A 20,861-nucleotide genomic window follows, 5' to 3' on the forward strand; every position below is an offset into this window, starting at 1 on the left:
CTGTCATATCTAAAACACTACCTAAATCATAACCCACACCGCCCCTCGGTGACACCGGTTTCGTCGTTGACAGCGGGAGAAGACGTGCTCTAAGGCCGCGCACACCGTGCACGGGTCTACAAAATTGTCACGGGTGGTGACCAAAAAACAATAAATATACAGGAAGAAATAACCGTTTAATGTGGCGAACTTGTGCCAAAAATAAAAGGGTACCAACGATAGTAACGGAGCGTCGCGATCGTCGATGTCGGCGAAACCGCAGGATCGAGCGCAGGCGCGAGACTGACTCGACAAGGTCGCTGACGGCCTCTTATTTAAGGTGAGTCACTTCTGGAACAAGAATAAACGAGAACTTTCTAGAGTTTCGTGAACGAGCGTTGCTTTCTCAGCCCTGCGCGCGGCATTATCCCCCCCTTTAAAAGTGCATCGTCCCGATGCAACATAACACACAAAGCCACAACAAAAGGATAGCAGAATCGCGAGTCACAGTTCACGGTTTGACGACAGTTCAAAGTTCTATCGTTCGTAATACGGCTTGAGGCGCACGACGTGGACTACGAGTCGTGGTTGGCGTCGTCTTGATGGTATAGTTCTTTCGGGAAGAACCTCGTAGCTTAAGTCCCCGAGACGCCGAAGAACCTTGTAGGGTCCAAAGTAGCGCTTGAGAAGCTTCTCGCTGAGACCGCGGCGCCGTATTGGTGTCCAGACCCATACCCGATATCCGGGTTGAAAGTGGGCGTCACGCCGGCGAAGATTGTAGCGGCCGGCGTCGAGATGTTGCTGGTCTTGAATTCGTAGTCTGGCTAGCTGGCGGACCTCTTCTGCCCGTTGAGCAACCACCTGGGCGTCATCGCTCCCGTCGTCGACTGACTCGTGCGGCAACATAAGAGTCTAGCATAGTCTTCACCGCCCGGCCGTGCACCAGCTGGAAGGGCGTCACTCCTGTGGTCTCTTGCACTGCTGTGTTGTAGGCGAACGTGACGTAGGGCAGCACTTCCTCCCAGGTCTTGTGCTCCACGTCGACGTACATAGAGACCATGTCGGCGATTGTTTTGTTGAGCCGCTCCGTCAACCCGTTGGTCTGCGGATGGTATGCCGTTGTTTGACGGTTTTCCAAGTGGCTTAGACGAAGGATCTCTTGGGTTAACTGTGCCATGAACGATGACCCTCGGTCTGTGATCAGTACTTCGGCGGCGCCATGCCGGAGGACGATGGACTCGATGAAGAACTTGGCGACTACGACCGCAGTCCCCGACGGAAGAACTTTTATCTCGGCGTAACGAGTAAGATAATCGGTGGCGACGATTATCCAGCGGTTCCCCATCGTCGATGGTGGAAAAAGACCCAGCAAATCCATTGCAATTTGCTAAAAGGGCTTGGTGGGTGGGGTAATCGGCTGGAGGAGACCTGCTGGCTTTGACGGCGGTTTCTTGCGTCGCTGGTACCCATGGCACGATCGTGTGTAGAGATGAACGGACTTCGGAAGCTTTGGCCAGTAGTACTTGTCACGAATCCGAACAAGGGTCCTGCTGTAGCCGAGATGTCCGGCCGTTGGGTCGTCGTGGCACGCTTGAAGAATTTCTTCTCGGAGGCTGGCGGGGACAACCAGTAGCTAGGGAGTTTCGCTGGTTCCGAAATTCTTTCTGAAGAGCACGCCTCCCCGTAGGACAAAGCTGGGTAGGTCCCGAGAAAAGACCCGTGGGACAGAGCCTCCTCGGCCTTTAAGGTGGTCGATCACGGAGCTAAGTTCCGCGTCGTCGCGTTGCAGTGCCCTCATTTCGGTAGCGTTAACTGCGCCTAGAAAACAAGAGTCGTCATCGTCGTCGGCGCCGGAGATTGAAGGTTCAACAGGAGCCCTAGACAAACAGTCAGCGTCATTATGCTCGCGGCCGGACTTATGCACAATGGTTGCGTCGAATTCTGCCGTCGATGCTACAGCGGGCGAGGCGTCCGGACGGATCCTTGAGGTTTGCGAGCCAGCAGAGGGCGTGGTGGTCTGTGACCATGCGAAACGGGATCCCATACAAGTACGGGCGGAACTTGGTTATCGCCCAGACGACAGCAAGACATTCTTTGTCGGTCGTTGAATAATTTTGTTCTGCCTTAGACAGCGCCCGGCTTGCGTAAGCGATTACTCTCTCTGCCCCTTCTTGTCGCTGAACGAGTACCGCACCGAGACCGGTATTGCTGGCGTCCGTGTGGATTTCAGTATCCGCCGACTGGTCAAAATGTCCAAGGATAGGGGGCGACTGGCGCCTTCGCTTGAGTTCGCCGTACGCTTGCTCTTGCTCCTCTGCCCACTGGAACTGCACGTCGTCTTTCGTCAGATGCGTCAGCGGTGCAGACATTTGCGTAAAGTCACGAACGAAACGTCTGTAATAGGCGCACAGCCCAAGGAATCTACGAACGGTCTTCTTGTCTGATGGCTTCGGGAACTCGGCGACAGCGGACGTCTTTGCGGGATCAGGGCTTCCACCCTGAGCACTCACGACGTGGCCCAAGAATTTCAGCTCACCATAGGCGAACCGACACTTGAAAGGCTTGAGGGTCAGCCCAGCAGCCTTGAAGGCCTGTAGCACGGTTCGCAGACCGTCTCAGGTGCTCGTCGAACTCGCTTGCGAACACCACAACATCGTCGAGGTAGACGAGACAGCTCTGCCATTTCAAGCCGGCAAGGACGGTGTCCATAGCGCGCTGAAAGGTTGCCGGCGCTGTGCACAGCCCGAATGGCATTACTTTAAACTCATACAGTCCATCCGGCGTGACGAAGGCTGTCTTCTCACGATTTCGTTCATCGACCTCAATCTGCCAGTAACCGCTCTTCAAGTCCATCCACGAAAAGTATCGGGCGTGGCACAGCCGGTCCAGGGTGTCGTCGATGCGTTGCAGCGGGTAGACGTCCTCTTTTGTTACGGCGTTTAGTCGGCGATAGTCCACGCAGAACCGAAGAGTCCCGTCTTTCTTTTTCACCAGGCCTACCGGTGAAGCCCACGGACTGCTTGAGGGCTGGACAATGTCGTCGTCGAGCATTTCTTGTACCTGCTGGTGGACGGCTTCCCTTTCTTTCACGGAGACCCTGTACGGCGGCCGATGCACAGGGAGTGCGTCGTCATCAGTAATTATCCGATGTTTCGCAACCGTTGTTTGGCGCACCTTCGACGATGCGGAGAAGCACTCACTGAACTCGGCGAGAAGGTCAAGAAGTTGTCGTCGTTGTGGGGCTGGGAGGGATGGGTCGATGTCGAGTTCTGAGGACGTGATTGTCTTCTTCTGCGTCGGAGAGGCGTCTTCTGAGATCACGGCGATCGCGGCCGAGTCTTGAATTTCCTCGACGCAGCCCACAGCTGTACCCTTTGTAAGGTGCTGCAACTCTTGCCGGAGGTTGGTGACAAGGGCTACGGTACGCCCGTCCTGGAGCTCGGTTACGCCTCTCGCAATGCCAATCCCTCGTCCGAGGAGAAGTTCGACGCTTCCTTCCAGCAGTGCTACACCGCAGGTGGCTCCTTCGGTCCCGACGGGCACAAAAACACTCGACAGCGGCGGCAGGTTTTCGTGGCTGGCGAGGACTCGCACTGCAGCTAACGTCGGTTTGGGATTTTCCACCGATGGGACAGGCTTCCGAAGCGTTAGCTTGTTCTCCGCAAGGTCGATGATGGCGCGGTATTCACTCAGGAAGTCTAATCCGAGAATGACGTCCGTCGAGCAGTCTTGCAGAACGACGAACTTCACAGGGCATGATTCGCCGTGAATCTCGACGCGAGCGGCGCATCTCTCGACTGGTATAATCAGGTGTCCTCCAGCGGTTCTTATTTGTGGTCCATCCCACGGAGTCATAACTTTTCAAAGGCAGCGGGAGAGCCTCCCACTCAAGACTGAGTAGCCTGCTCCGGTTTCCACGAGCGCCGATGCGTCGAGGCCGTCGATTACAACGTTTAGGTTGTTGGACACCGAAGCAGGAGCGTCGTTGTGATGCGTAGCGTCGGGAGAGTGGAAGCGCTCCGTCGTTCTTGGAGGCGCTTTAAGTCGGTCGCCTTCGGTAACTCCACCTCCAGGATTTGCCGCGCCTAGTTTCCCCGGCGAGGAGCGAGGGGCGACAGGCTTTCACGTCGGGGTCGGTACATCGGTGAAGCTGGACGTCGTGGCGAAGGCGATCGGAACTCTCGGCGGGACGCAGGCTCGGGGGACTGAGGTCGTCGCAGGTACTCGTCGATCTCCCGAGGGCGTTCACCATACCGGGGGCGCGGGTCGTTTGGGTGGAATCCGCGCAGCCCGAGTCGTCAGTATGGGCATCGGCGGTACACATGATCGGCCTCGCCGCAGTGATAATACAGCGGACGTCGATTGGCCGTGCGACACACATCCGTCTTCTTTGGCGCCGGTTGTTCAGAGCGGAAGAACTGGGGTTGCCCTTCCACACGTCGGAAGTTTTGTCGCTCTTGCAGTACACAATACGGCTGGGCAGCTGGCGCCGGTCTCCGAGCTACCGCGTTGTAGGTCAAAGAGGGCTCCTCGTGTGCTGGTACGCTGGCAGGAGCCTCAGGTTGGAATGCCCGCTGGACCTCCTCGCGGACAACTTCGGCTTTTGACACCGAAGCAGGCTGGTGGGTAGCAGGCAGGAGCTTCTTGATTTCCTCCCGGACGACGTCCCGGATGATCTCGCGTATGTCCGTGGTGCTGCTGCTGTACGGCGAGGGGGCAGCGAAGCCAGGAAGTCTCTGATAGTGGGAGGCGAATGCTTGAAGGGCACGTTCGATGTTAGTTGCCTCGGTGATGAAGTCTCGGACGGTGATAGGCGGGTTCCGCACAAGGCCTCCGAAGATGGTCTCTTTCACTCCTCGCATCAGGAACCGCAGCTTCTTCTCTTCAGGAGCGTTTGGGTTGGCGCGGTTCATGAGGCGGAGAACGTCCTCGACGAAACTTGTGACACTTTCGTTTGGCCCTTGGCTTCTTGCTTGAAGACGTGCTTCGGCCCGCTGATGTCGCTGCTGGCTTCCAAAAGTGCGTCGAAGCTCCGCCTGGAAGTCTTGCCAGGACGAAATCGACGCTTCGTTGTTCTCGAACCAGGTGCGTGCCGTGCCTTCCAGAGCGAAGTAGACGTTCTGAAGGCACTGCTCCGGAGTGCATGCGTTATGGCGAGCAACTCGTTCGTAATGTTGCAGCCAATCTTCAACGTCCTCGTGGACCTCCCCGTAGAATGGCGTCGGAGTCCGGGGTGCGACGGGAAGGTATACGACGGCGGCGGTTGACGGGTTCTGCGACGACTGGTTGTCCATCGTCGGCCTCGTTGGTTGCCTGGTCCGGGGTGGCAGAAGTCCGTGTTCCGGGGGTAGACCTTGGGTGCGGCGATTGGATCGGGTCTCGATCTGGTCTTAACTCGGTCCTCGGGAGGCTGGGTTTGGACTTGCACTGCGGGAACTCGGAGGGGAGCGCTGCACGGGCATGCGGTTACCCCGCACCTCCACCAAAATGTCACGGGTGATGACCAAAAAACAATAAATATACAGGAAGAAATAAACGTTTAATGTGGCGAATTTGTGCCAAAAATAAAAGGGTACAAAAGATAATAACAGAGCGTCGCGGGCGTCGATGTCGGCGAAACCGCAGGATCGAGCGCAGGGGCGAGACTGACTCGACAAGGTAGCGGGCGGCCTCTTATATAAAGTGAGTCACTTTCCCGAAGATTCGGCGGAGAAGGTTCAAGCGTAGCGCGCTCGGGGGCGAGAATGAACACGCACTTTCTGGAACAACAAAAGCAGGGATAAACGATAGAAGTTACGTCTGGAACAAGAATAAACGAGAACTTTCTTGAGGTTCGTGATCGAGCGTTGCATTCTCAGCCGTGCGCGCGGCAATATCACAACATTCGAACTTTGCCTCGACTCCAAAGCGAAGTTTTTGGCCCTAAATAACTTTTTCCCAAAGTTGCGAAAAGTCACTTTGTAGTCACCGATAATTTTCACAAAAGTTCAGATGCACAGCCCGCCAGGGGCAATCTAGAAAAGCATTGACTCTATCGTGGAGGAAGGATGTAGGGACATGCGGGCGTGAGATCATCAATGCAGCCGTTCAATCGGCTGGCCCCACGGTATTGCTCGCGCCCGCTCCTATGAAGCTCGCTGCACATGTGTGTTTAATAATCACGCCGGAATTTGAGCACCAAGAGAGTTTGGATGATTGAAATCTCGTCCCACTTGACGCCATCGCCGCGAGACTCCAATCAGCGCCAACCTCGGCCCGAACACGAACACGAACACGAACACGAACACGAACACGAACACGAACACGAACACGAACAGGAACACGAACACGAACACGAACACGAACACGAACACGAACACGAACACGAACACGAACACGAACACGAACACGAACACGAACACGAACACGAACACGAACACGAACACGAACACGAACACGAACACGAACACGAACACGAACACGAACACGAACACGAACACGAACACGAACACGAACACGAACACGAACACACACACACACACACGCACACACACGCGCACGCACGCACGCACGCACACGCACACGCACACGCACACGCACACGCACACGCACACGCACACGCACACACACACGCACACGCACACGCACACGCACACGCACACACACACGCACACACACACACACACACACAAGGAATAGCTGGCTATCACCATACTAAGATATAGTCCATGTAACCTTCCGATGTACGGCGATGGACGCTACGAGATACACGAGCGAATCAGTAGTTCGAAACTTGTCTCGTGAGTTCAACCCCCCCCCCCCGCGTCGCTACGCCCAACCGCAAGACCACGTAACAACCCCCCCCCCCCTCCCCCCCCCCCCCTTTCAAGCTATGAATTGGCTCCTGTGGCTCGTAGCGCCGTTTGCGATCCATCGTAAGGTCAAACAAAGTATACAAGTGCACGCCTCCACGCCAACGATAATTCCTGCTATACATAGACGAGAAACATACTTACTTGTTTTATTATTAGTGAGCTGCTCCATGTCGTCGCTGCCTTTTTTTTACTCAAAACTGAGCCGCTGACGCCGCCGTCGCGAATATTTATTTACTTCGCGCCGCCACCCGCAAGATGGCGCGGCTCGTATTTCACTACGACAAGCCGTTTCCAAGTTGTCGGTATTCGCGACATAATATTACTTTTCCGTTCCGGGTAGGGTTTAATATCAAATGATTGATTTCGTTTACAATCTTATTCCAGTTCAGTGAAACATGACGGTATGGCTCCGGTTCTGGTTGGGTTCGACACCCTTGTTAAAACCTACATGGTAATCGCGCATTTTTACTACAACCTCTTTGTCGAGTCTCGCCGCGCCAGGAAAGGAACCTTGTCCATCTACAGCTGTTCAGTTTTGGTGCCTTCAGAGCGAGCGTGCCATTTTCATCGTCGCAGGAGCATACTGCAGTGAGACAATCAAGGCATCTTTCACCTCCAATGCAATGATGTTGTTTCAAGATCCACTTACCATGCGATAACAAATTGCGCCATCAGCCCGTAAGCCCCACAAGAAAATCGACACAGCCCGCATAGGAACCGAGCCTACTCAATTCCCACGTCATTCCGGGCAGAAGGCATCTAACTCCATTCCCGCTGTGCTGCGGTCGTTCCGTTCACATTCCATTCCGGGTCGCGAAAGCGTAGAATGATTCCGTAACCATTCCTATTCCTGAGTGGCAACACTACGAAACGAAATGAAACTCACCACGCGGCGAATTTTATCTAGATGCAAATATCGTAATACTCTGTGAGTGGTACTTCAAACCGTTTACATTGGTGTCGCCTGTAGCACCCAAACTGCACATAACAGACTTCGAAATTGTGCAGTTTCTTTTGAACACGAAGGTCAAGACGGGTCTATTCAACACAAATCATAATTCCAGGCCCTCTATTTTAAAGGTTTAATCAATTTTTTTTCATTTAGTGAGGAAGGGGTAATGTCTTGTGTACTATATTGTCACGAATGAAGGTGACGAAAAGCCGAACAGTGAACTGAAAATAAAGATTTAATGGGCGAACTTGTGCCAACCAAAAATAAACAACGAAAGAGCGTCGACGTAGCAGAAAAGCGGGCGGCGGTTCGGCGGCACTACAGAGCGCTAGCGAGACTGGGACTGACTCGACAAGGTCGCGGGAGCCGCTTATCTACCCTGCGTCACTATCTCGAAAGTTCGGCAAAGAAGGTTCGAGCGTCGCGCGCTCGGGGCGAGGATGAACTGGCACTTTCGAGAATAACAAAGCAGAAGGAAAGTTACGTCTGCTGCGAGAATGACCGGGAATCTTCTAGAAGACCGTGACCGAGCGTTGCCTTCTCGGCTTTGCGGGTGGCATTATCCCCCCTTTAAAAGTGCATCGCCCCGATGCAAAACGAAAGGAAAACGGAAATGGCTAAAACAATTACGGCGAAACAAAACAAACATGCAGTTTCACAATCCTAACGCGCGTATAACGGCTTGAGTCGAACTACGTGGACGACTTCGGGTCGTGGCTGGCGGCGTCCTGATGGGCGAGTTCCGTCGGAGAGCACCTCGTAGTTCAAGTCCCCAAGGCGGCGGATGACCTTGTAGGGTCCGAAGTAGCGTTTTAACAGTTTCTCGCTGAGGCCGCGGCGGCGAATGGGCGTCCAAACCCATACCCTGTCTCCGGGCTGAAACTCCACGTCGCGGCGGCGAAGATTGTACCGGCCAGCGTCCACACGTTGCTGGTCCTTTATTCGAAGACGGGCTAGTTGGCGTACTTCTTCTGCTCGTTGGGTGACCAGCTGGGCGTCGTCAGTGCCGTCGTCCGTCGGGTTGTGGGGCAGCATGGCGTCGAGCATCGTAGTCACCTTTCTGCCGTGCACCAGCTGAAAGGGTGTAATGCCGGTAGTTTCTTGAATCGCCGTGTTGTACGCAAACGTGACGTAGGGCAGCACTTCATCCCACGTCTTGTGTTCCACGTCAACGTACATAGAAATCATGTCGGCGATGGTTTTGTTTAGTCGCTCCGTCAACCCGTTGGTCTGCGGGTGGTATGCCGTGGTCCGGCGGTGGTCGGTGTGGCTCAGGCGGAGTATCTCTTGTGTCAGTTGCGCCATGAACGAGGAAGGCTCGGTCCGTAATCAGGACTTGGGGAGCGCCGTGTCGGAGGACGATAGACTCCACGAAGAATTTGGCTACTTCCACGGCGGTCCCCGACGGGAGTGCTTTTGTCTCGGCGTACCTGGTGAGATAATCAGTTGCCACGATTATCCACCGGTTTCCCTGCGCCGACGGTGGGAAAGGTCCGAGAAGATCCATTCCAACCTGCTGGAATGGTGCAGTCGGGGGCGCGATCGGTTGCAAGAGACCTGCCGGCTTCGTCGGTGGTTTCTTACGTCGTTGGCATTCGTGGCACGAACGGACGTAGAGGTGGACAGTCTTCGGAAGCTTGGGCCAGTAGTATTTTTCTCGGATCCGTGCAAGAGTCCTACTGTAGCCAAGGTGACCAGATGTTGGGTCGTCGTGGCAGGCTTGGAAGATCTCTTCTCGAAGACTAGCAGGAATCACTAGCAGCCACGTCGAGTTGTTGTCCCCGAAGTTTTCTTTATAGAGGATACCTCTCCGGACGGCGAATCGTGGCAGGTCACGTGAGAAGGCTCGGGGAATCGTACCCCCTCGTCCCTCCAAGTGGTCGATCAATGCACGCAGCTCAGGATCATCCCGCTGGAGCGCTGCCATGCCGTGAATGCTCACCGCGCCAAGAAAGTGGTCGTCGTCGTCGTCGTCTTTGGCACATCCGGCAGCTGACTCGACAGGGGCTCTGGACAGGCAGTCGGCGTCGCTGTGTTTTCGGCCTGACTTGTAGACCACGGTTACGTCGTACTCTTGCAGTCGTAGGCTCCATCGAGCGAGGCGTCCCGATGGGTCCTTCAGGCTCGCTAACCAACACAGCGAATGGTGGTCGGTGACCACCCGAAAAGGTGTCCCGTACAGGTATGGGCGGAATTTCGTGATGGCCCAGACGACGGCCAGACATTTCTTCTCGGTCGTTGAGTAATTGCGTTCCGCGTTCGACAGCGTCCGGCTAGCGTATGCGATCACGCGCTCCGCACCGTCTTGTCGTTGGACCAGTACCGCTCCGAGTCCTGTATTACTGGCGTCCGTGTGGACCTCCGTTTCGGCTGATTGGTCGAAGTGGCCGAGAATCGGTGGTGACTGGAGCCGTCGCTGTAGTTCGTCGAATGCCTGTTGTTGTTCTTCACCCCAGTCGAAGTTCACGGCGTCTTTCGTAAGGTGCGTTAGCGGCGCAGAAAGCTTGGCGAAATCCTGAACGAATCGCCGGTAGTATGCGCAAAGTCCAAGGAATCTTCGGACGGCAGTTTTGTCGGTGGGCGGTGGAAAGGCCGCTACGGCGCGAGTCTTCTCAGGGTCAGGACTTACACCTTCGTTGCTCACCACGTGGCCCAGGAACTTCAGTTCTCCGTAGGCAAACCGACACTTCGTCGGCTTGAGGGTGAGTCCTGCGGTCCTGATTGCCTCTAAAATGGCCCGAAGGCTTCGTAAATGCTCGTCGAAGTTGGCCGAGAATACCACGACGTCATCGAGGTAAACGAGACAGCTCTGCCACTTGAGGCCTGCCAGGACGGTGTCCATGACACGTAGGAACGTTGCCGGCGCCGTGCACAGTCCGAAGGGCATCACCTTGAACTCAAACAGTCCGTCGGGCGTGACGAAGGCAGTCTTTTCTCGGTCTCGTTCGTCGACTTCGATCTGCAAGTAGCCACTCTTAAGGTCCATCGACGAAAAGTATCGGGAGTGGCGCAGCCGGTCCAGCGTGTCGTCGATGCGGGGGAGCGGATACACATCTTTCTTCGTGACCGCGTTGAGCCGCCGGTAGTCAACGCAGAATCGAAGCGTTCCGTCTTTCTTCTTTACCAGCACAACTGGAGAGGCCCACGGGCTGCTCGAAGGCTGAATGATGTCGTCGTTGAGCATCTCCTGTACTTGTTCATGAATGACCTCTCGTTCCTTTGGGGAGACCCGGTACGGCGGCCGATGCACAGGGAGCGCGTTCTCGTTGGTAATGATGCGGTGTTTCGCAACTGTTGTCTGGCGCACCCTCGACGTCGTCGCAAAGCAGTCGCCGAACTCGGCGAGGAGGTCTCCGAGCTGTCCTCGTTCCGTGGCGCTGAGCTTGGGGTTAACGTCAAGCTGTTGCGGCACTGTACTGGACGGCTGACATGGCGAGGGCTCTTCGGAGATCGCGGCGATTTCGGCGTCGGCCCGGAGTTCCTCGACGTGTCCTATAGTGGCACCTTTCGTGAGATGCTGCGCCTCCGGTCGAAAGTTCGTCGCGAGGACCACACAACGTCCATCCTGCAGCTCTGCTACGCCCCTTGCGACGCCTATTCCTCTTCCGAGAAGCAGTTGGACGTTGCCTTCCAGAAGGACTTTCCCGCTGGCAACTGCGTCGGTAACGACGGGCACAAGAACACTCGACCGTGGCGGCAGGTTCACGTGATCGGCAATGACTCGGACGGCGGCTGGCGACGTTTTGGATTCCTCCGGAGGTAGCACGGGCTTTCGCAGCGTCAACCTGTTTGCTCCAAGGTCGATCACGGCACCGTACTCACAAAGGAAGTCCATGCCAAGGATGGCGTCTCTCGAACAGTCTTTGAGGACGACGAATTTGACGGGCAAGACTCTCCGTAGATGTCCACGCGCGCAGTACACCTTCCCACTGGTGTGATGAGATGTCCGCCGGCGGTTCGTATTTTCGGGCCATCCCACGGCGTCATCACATTCCGAAGGCGGCGAGAGAGCTTCCCACTTAAAACGGAATAGTCTGCTCCGGTGTCGACGAGTGCCTTCGCGTCGTGGCCGTCGATGGTAACGTCGAGGTTATTCGACACCGTCACAGAAGCGTCGCTCCTATCCGTTTCGTCGCTAGTGTGGGAGCCCTCCGACGTTAGTGGAGGATATTGGCGTCGTTCGTCACCGGCAATACCACCTCCCGGTATTGCCGCACTCAGTTTTCCCGGCGAGGCAAGGGGGACAGGCTTTCTCGGCGGGACCGGCGGAAGGGCGATGGCGAGCGTCGGGGAGATGGTGAACGGAATCCTCGGCGGCGAGACGACTCAGGAGATGAAGAGCGGCGGAGGTAGTCTTCGATGTCCCGAGGTCGCTCTCCAAGACGTGGTCGAGGGTCGTTGGGCGCAAACCCTCGTAAACCCAGCTGTCGGTAGGGGCATCGTCGGTAGATGTGGTCTGCTTCACCACAGTGGTAGCACAGGGGGCGTCGATCAGCCATCCGCCACACGTCAGTCTTCCTGGGCGCCGGTTGTTGTCGCCGGAAGCACTGAGGTCGGTCGTCGAGACGTCGGAGGTACGGCGGTGCTGGTGTGTCTCGTCGTTGCGGCGCAGGAGGTTGACGGGCAGGAACTGGCGGTCGTCGAGCCATGGCGGCGTAGCTCACCGTTGGTTGTTCCGGTGGTGGCAGGTCGACGGGAGCCTCCTGCTGGAAGGCTCGCTGCACCTCCTCCCGCACTACTTCGCCATAGAAAGCGAGGCAGGGCGATCGGCAGTGGGCAGAGCCTTCCTGATTTCTTCTCGAACGACGTCGCGGCTTATCTGCCGCAGGTGTTCGATGCCGATACTATTGACATCGGAGCGAGGTGGTGAGACAGCCGGAACCGTTGACACACCGGTGCGTCGTTGATAGTGCACAGCTCTGGCCAACAGCGCTCGCTCGATGTTGGTTGCCTCGGCCACGAAGCCATCTACCGTCGTCGGGGGGCTGCGGACAAGGCCACCGAAGATTTCACTCTTGACGCCCCTCATGAGGAAGCGCAACTTCTTCTCCTCGGTGGCTTGAGGGTCGGCGCGTGTACAGAGTCGTAGCACGTCTTCAACGTAGCTTGTCACGCTTTCGTCGGGGGTTTGTGTCCGCGTCTGGAGCAGGTCCTCCGCATTCTGTCGCCGGTGTTGGTTCGAGAATGTTCGCCTCAACTCGGCAGCGCAGATATCCCACGATGTAAGCGAAGCCTCGTGGTTTTCGAACCAGTGCCTCGCGGTGCCTTCCAGCGAGAAGTAGAGGTTCTGGAGGCGCTGCTCGGCATTCCATCCGTTGTGGCGGGCGACGCGCTCATAGTGAAGGATCCAGTCCTCGACGTCTTCATAGATTTCGCCGTGGAAGGACGTCGGTGTACGAGGGGCGACGGGCAGGTAGACGACGGGGGCGACAGTCGGGGTCTGCGACGACTGGGCGTCCATGGTCGGCTTCGTCGACTGGTTGGTCTTCTTCGGCAGTAGACCGTATGAAACCCGTGCAAAGTACCCCGCACCTCCACCAGAAATGTCACGAATGAAGGTGACGAAAAGCCGAACAGTGAACTGAAAATAAAGATTTAATGGGCGAACTTGTGCCAACCAAAAATAAACAACGAAAGAGCGTCGACGTAGCAGAAAAGCGGGCGGCGGTTCGGCGGCACTACAGAGCGCTAGCGAGACTGGGACTGACTCGACAAGGTCGCGGGAGCCGCTTATCTACCCTGCGTCACTATCTCGAAAGTTCGGCAAAGAAGGTTCGAGCGTCGCGCGCTCGGGGCGAGGATGAACTGGCACTTTCGAGAATAACAAAGCAGAAGGAAAGTTACGTCTGCTGCGAGAATGACCGGGAATCTTCTAGAAGACCGTGACCGAGCGTTGCCTTCTCGGCTTTGCGGGTGGCAATATACCTTAATGTTATTTTTTTATTAATGTACTTTCTCTCAAGTATAGAATTTGTTTAGTTGATGATTCGGCAGACGGTGCCTGATAAGATTGGAATCAAAGCGCACTAAAAGATCCCACGAAATTTCGGCGCCATTCGGAAAAAAATATCAAAATGCATCTCAATAATAGTAATGAAAAAAAAAAAAAAAAAACGTTAAGCTAAAGTTTTGGGTTATGACTGGTGGATTCAGAGAAGAGCCCCTAAACCGCGATTTCCCAACTCCAATATACCCTCTCCTTTTGGGATGCGTCCCCAACTACACACACGATAAGTATCTCAACGAAACCATGAAGATTTTCTGAATGCATCGGATATTGTGTACATAATTTTGAGTTTCGCGAAGCGTGCTGTTTCTTTCTTCGTGTTGTTGCAATGACGCTATATCTTTGTTTATTTAATTTCAGATATTTGAGTCCAGTTCTGACTTAAAAAGGAACGAGCAAATGATTGACATTATCATTAAATGAATAAATAAAGGATTGTATGAATGAATGAATGCATAAAAATCTGAAGTTTTCATTCTGCGAAAAAACTGCTTAGAAGGTTCAAATTTACGAAAGGCAAAACGAAGTCGCCTGATAGGTACACATGACCTGCTTAGGGCGCAATAACAAAAACACAAAGTTTATAGGTACAGAGTAAGAAACCATTTTATTTTATTGAGTAACACACTTGGTGGTTTTTTGATCGAGCAGCTGTACATACTATTTTTTATATCATAAAAATGTATTGTTTCGACTGTCGAAATTCGAAAGTGTGAAGTTACTTCTATGGCCAACGAGGAAGAGAGGCAGATCTCTTCAACATCGTTAATGTAATTGTATATTTATTCCCGGTTCCTTTTAGATTAACCGAGTAATATTTTTAACCGTCGGAGTTTTAGACCTGCAAAGCAATTTGCTTCAGTTACTGCAATTATTCACAGTTTCATTAACTGGACTCCTCCCATGTTGGATATTAATTCCCTAATATCATACTAGTCACACACACACACACTTAGATGCAGTCACTTTGGCTACAGTACTTTTGGAAATTTATTATTTTATTTACGAATACTGCAGACTCATGTTAGAGACCAGGCAGGAGTGAGCATCACAATAGAAACATAATATACAACACCGAGAATACATCAATACCAGCTGCAAGACATAAGAACAAAGTAAACTTGAAGGAAAAAATGAACAACAAAAACATTACAAACAATCACCTGGGCACAACTTTCAAATTTGAAATAAATTCTTCGACACTGGTACTTTCTACTATATCTTTTGGCAGCTGGTTCCATGCTGTTATTGTCCTGGGAAAGAACGAAAATTTAAACGTATCATTATGCACACGAAACTCCTGAATCATTTTGCCATTGTTAAAACGAGTATTTGCGCGCGATACTCGGGTTACGTAAGGGCACTGTCTAAGGTGATTTAAATCATTATATATCAAGTACAAAAGTTTAATACTTTGAGCATTAAAAGAAAGTAAACGCAGTTGCTGGAGCGGTTGTGCTTGTCACGGCGGTATCACATTAGTTCTTTTCCCTTTGGTTCCGCTTTTATCTCTAGTAGAGGAAGTAGGTATAGCCGTGTCATTTGTCTCGACTCTGCCATCCCCCTCACGACTGGGTAGTTTGGATCTTCGATATTTTTCCTGGTCCCACACGTACGTCTCGTGGTTGATTACCAACTTATCACATTTAAAATACAATTTATCTTAGGGTTTCCTATGATCCTTCACAGTCGACCATAACAACCTTCGTATTTCACGAATTTTAGGCGAGAAGTCTTCCGATAATGACAATCTAGTGCCCTTTAGTTTGTGGGCGTTCCTTAGCAGCTCTATTTTTTCCATTAGAATCAAACAGTCGTATAATGATAGGCCGAGTCTTGTTCACTCTTTTTTTCCCCAACCGATGAATACGTTCGAGACTGTTGACTTTGATTCCCAGCTTTTGTTCAAAGATTTCTGTTAAAACAGCTTTCCTAGGTGAATTGGTTGTTTCTGGTTCATTTTCACTGACGCCTTAAAGAATCAAGTTATTACGTCGACTGTGGTTTTCTAGAACATCAATTGTCTCCTTTAGAGATGCAACTTCCTCGTGAAGCTCAGTAACCGAACGCTCACAATTTTCTATCCTCTGAGCGGCTTGTGCAAATGACTCTATTTTCCCTTCGATTGATGCCAATCTTCTGTTTGTATCGGATATGTGAGAGTCTAACTTGTTGTGTATAGCTTTTAGGTCTCTGGTGTTTGCCTACTGATTTTCGTGAATCGCTGCCAGTTGCTCAGCTATCTCTGGCCCGGGGTTCATTTCCACATCACCGCTCGGGAGAAGAACAATAAAGCAGAATGAGTCAAAACAACTCGCAATAGAATCGCACAACGCGCCCTGTCCAAGGCAGCACAACCAAACACATAAAATCACTCTTCAATTTTTTTTGTTTCTATGCAGTTAAAGCTATAGTACACATGTGCTTGTGCATCGTGAGCAGCACAAAACTAAGCACGCGCACTCTTCACTTCCGAAATCTCTGTCCGAGAGTTTGGTGTGGTAACTGTGTCTAAGCGTAACTGCAGTTAACGGTTGCTTAACTGCGATTAAAGCTGCTCCTGTTGTTAGAAGAAGTGATTTAGATTTACATATGCTAAGGCAACTTGCGTATATCCTCCTTAGACACCCTCTCTCCTCACAAAGACCATGGTTCACAGGCCGTGAAAAAAAAACCCAAAAAAACACGACTGTTGCAGAGACGCAATGTCCCTCTGGGAGGCCAATGTTTGTGTCGCCACCTATGAAGAGTTCAGTAAATTTGTGCGTTCCTTCCTGGCAAAACATGGCGGCAATTACCACGTCCGCGTTTTACTCGAGACTGGGGGTGGGGGGGGGGGGAGGGGGGGAAGGGGCGGGGAAGGGGGGAGTCGCTTTTTTTGCTGTTCATGACAGTTTTCTTTCAAACCAATTGCAACATGCCATAAAAATTTAATGCCTAGAGGACACGTGGACACCATTTCTAGAAAAAATGTTTTTATGGGGATATTTGCAACATATTGAGTGTAGTGTCATTGCACAGGGACAATGGGTCTATGTGCTCGAATATTTTAAAGCCGGTGTCGCGACTGAGCCGGTTTTGTTCTCGAAATTAACGGGTGTAGACCGAAGTCTAAAATAAACTTTGCTTTGTAATTTCAGGTTTATCCAACAAGACGGCCGACGAAGTTTTGCAATGAATTTGCGAATGGGAAAACTCCGATATTTCGGACTCAGGAAATGGAGACGACGTGAACAACGTGAATGGTGCGTACGATTCGGACTCTGAGGAGTATGCTGGTTCATCTACTGACAGTGATGACAACGACTCCAGCGGCGCATGCATTGCGCAAAGGCGCGTTTTGTAAAAGAGGAAAGGTTTTGCACCAGCAAATGACGTGCCTGTTCTGGAAAGAGTGTGTGTATTTTCGGAGAAGGGATTGGAGTTCTCGCCTGTCTGCTACTACAAGCGGTATGTAGATGACAACCCACCAAACAAAATGGCTGAGAAAACAAATCAGAGAATTCTGAGGGGGCATGGAACCATTGCTAAAGTCACTGGCAGAAGGTGAAACAGTGTTAGGGTTGTTCAGTGCTAATTGGGGTGATTGGCTATTCCAGAATATGCCTTTTTTGGAAGAAGAACTTGGCTGTTAGTTCAGTATCTGTCACAATGCCACGAGATCGGTTCTTCTTACTGCGATATAACCTTTGCTGCCAACTTGACAATGACGTGAGTGATGTCGATAAGAAAAGGGAGAGACTTTGGAAAGTTGTGCTCTTCGTCGAGATGGCGCGAAGGAGCTGCTAGGGCTTGGAAAGGCTCAACTTCTTCTGTGTGGATGAGCAAATTATCCCATTTTCAAAGTGCTGCCGTATGAAGCACTACATTGTTAACAATCCGAGCCCTCTGTCCCTGAAAAACTTTGTACTCGCAGGAAAGGACGGCATGATTTATGACTTTATAATTCACAATGGCAAAGTGGCGTTTCCAAACGCTGTGCTTTGGCGTATCAGGCAACTCAGTCGTGAAGCTGCTTGATTCAGTGGCTGCGGGTTCCATGATTTACATTGCCCGTTGGTTTTTTTCGGTCCGTTTAATGGACGAGCTCATAAAGAAGGACATTTTTGGAACCGTCATTTTGATGAAGAACAGAATGCCAAAAGGGGCCCATTTCACAAATGACAAGGATCTGTTGCAAAATCATGGGGCACTTCGGAGGAGCTGCTGCGACAAGACCGCACGCTTTCGTGCACAAAATGGGTCGACAGAAAGGTGGTGCAAAGAAAGATGAAACAAGTTTCTGGATGTCCCAAGCCCGTCTGTCATGAAGAAGTACAATTAAAATATGAATGGTGTCTACTTAGCTGACCAAACGATGTCCCTGTATGCTCAAAGGAGATGCACAAACAAGTGGACACTGAGCTCAATGCTTCAGATGTCTGATCTTCTTGCGTCAACAGCTGGCTTCAGTACGGAGCAGAAAAAAGAAAAGAAGGATTTAAAGACAATTTTTTTGAGTATCTTGATTTTAGGATTTCACTGGCTGAGCATTACTATAGCAGAGGATGAGCCCACCTTTTCAAGACTACGAAGATGGAACAAACATCGCGGCAAGGAAGAGGCGTCTTCAAGACGACGGAGAGAACATAAAAATGAGCCAGGAAAAAGGGGAAAAGCTCTACCATCGGAATATTTTCGCAAAAAAGACTCACTTCATTCCCCAATAAAGGACGACCTTCAAAGTGGAGTAAGGTACCGAAACACTGGCGGGCTGCATCAAGAAGACAAGCAAACGCTGCCCTCAGTGCGACGTGTACCTTTGCATAGAAGTTGGCAGAAACTGCTTAGATGAATTCCATTCATGGGTGGAGTCGCAAAATAATGAAGTTGGCGAGTTAAGTTCCTAGTGTGAGGTGTGAAGAATATACCAAACTTGCTTATGTTGTGTTTTGTGTTTTTCAACAAAAAAAAAGTGAAAGCCGTTTACAACTCCCTGTAACACCGAATTAGAGCGCAGCTCTTGAGGAGGAGGAGGGAAGGGTACTGGGGGTGAAGTGACCTGGGGGGGGGTCACGTGACCTTGGGGGGTCACGTGACGATGCCGATGATGTCATCAGTGACGTCACTGATGACGTCATCCGTGATGATGACGATGCGGATGCCGGTGACGTCATCAGTGACGTCACTGATGACGTCATCAGTGATGATGACGATGACGATGCGGATGCCGGTGACGTCATCAGTGACGTCACTGATGACGTCATCAGTGATGATGACGATGACGATGCGGATGCCGGTGACGTCATCAGTGACGTCACTGATGACGTCATCAGTCACGATGACGATGCTAACTCCGATGACGTCGTCAGCGATGATGACGATGACGATGCGGATGTCGATGACGTCATCAGTGGCGTCACTGATGACGTAATCCGCGATGATGACGATGACGATGCGGATGCCGGTGACGTCATCAGTGGCGTAACTGATGACGTCATCAGTGATGATGACGATGACGATGCGGATGCCGGTGAGGTCATCAGTGACGTCACTGATGACGTCATCAGTGATGATGACGATGACGATGTGGATGCCGGTGACGTCATCAGTGACGATGACGATGCGGACTCCGATGACGTCGTCAGCGATGATGACGATGACGATGCGGATGTCGATGACGTCATCAGTGGCGTCACTGATGACGTAATCCGCGATGATGACGATGACGATGCGGATGTCAGTGACGTCATCAGTGGCGTAACTGATGACGTCATCAGTGATGATGACGATGACGATGCGGATGCCGGTGAGGTCATCAGTGACGTCACTGATGACGTCATCAGTGATGATGACGATGACGATGTGGATGCCGGTGACGTCATCAGTGACGATGACGTCATCGGGGAGGTCACGTGACCTCGGCGAGGGGGTCACGTGACCCTGGGGGTGGTCACGTGACCTCGGGGGGGGGGGGGGGTCACGTGACTTTGGGTGTCACGTGACCTTGGGGGTCACGTGACCCTGGGGGAGGTGTCACGTGACCCTGGGGGAGGTGTCACGTGACCTCTGGGGGTCACGTGACCTTGGGGTGACCTTGGGGGCCACGTGACCTCGGGATGACCTTGGGGGGTCGCGTGACCTTGGGGTGACCTTGGTTACGCCGACGCCGACGCCGACGCCAACGGCGACGCCGCTCAAGCCGGGAACGGGCCCCTAAGAGCTGCGCTCTAAAAAGAAAGCCGTTTACAACTCCCTGTAACGCCGAAATAGAGCGCAGCTCTTGAGGAGGAGGAGGGAAGGGCACTGGAGGGGTGGGTCAAATGACCTCAGGTGGCGGGGGAGGGGGTCACGTGACTTGGGGGTCACGTGATTTTGGGAATCACATGACCTTGTGGGGGTCACGTGACCGTGGGGTGTCACGTGACATCGGGGGTCACGTGACCTGGGGGTCACGTGGCGATGCCGATGACGTCATCAGCGACGTAACTGATGACTTCACTGATGTCATCAGTGATGATCACGATGACGATGCGGACGCCGGTGACGTCATAAGTGACGTAACTGATGACGTCATTAGTGATGATGACGATGACGATGCTTATGTCGGTGACGTCATTAGTGATGATGACGATGACGATGCAGATGCCGGTGACGTCATCAGTGATGATGACGATGACGATGCGGATGCCGGTCACGTCATCAGTGTCGTCACTGATGACGTCAGCAGTGGGAATGACGTCAACGGGGTCACGTGACCTCAGGACGTGGGTCACGTGACCTTGGGGAGGTCACGTGACCCGGGGGGTCACGTGACCTGGGTAACCTTCGTGACCCTCGTGAGGGTAACCCTAGCAACTCTTGTGAGGGTAACTCTCGTGACCCTCGTGAGGGTAACTCTCGTCACCCTCGTGAGGGTAACTCTCATAACCCTCGTGAGGGTAACTCTTATAACCCTCGTGACCCTCGTGAGGGTAACCCTTTTGAGGGTAACTAACCCTCGTGAGGGTTACCCTCGTAACCCTTACTCTCACGAGGGTTACCCTCACGAGGATCACGAGGGCTACGAGGGTTACTAACCACGTAACCC

At 52.6% G+C, this 20,861-nt stretch overlaps 1 pseudogene; it reads left to right on the forward strand.

Annotated features, from left to right (window-relative positions):
• The first annotated feature begins 17,034 nt into the window (after positions 1-17,034).
• LOC120838996 lies at positions 17,035-17,581 on the forward strand (annotated as a pseudogene).
• Positions 17,582-20,861: the final 3,280 nt, after the last annotated feature.

Source organism: Ixodes scapularis, unplaced genomic scaffold (assembly GCF_016920785.2).
Source record: "Ixodes scapularis isolate PalLabHiFi unplaced genomic scaffold, ASM1692078v2 PGA_scaffold11__112_contigs__length_91849675, whole genome shotgun sequence".
Lineage (NCBI taxonomy): Eukaryota > Metazoa > Arthropoda > Arachnida > Ixodida > Ixodidae > Ixodes > Ixodes scapularis.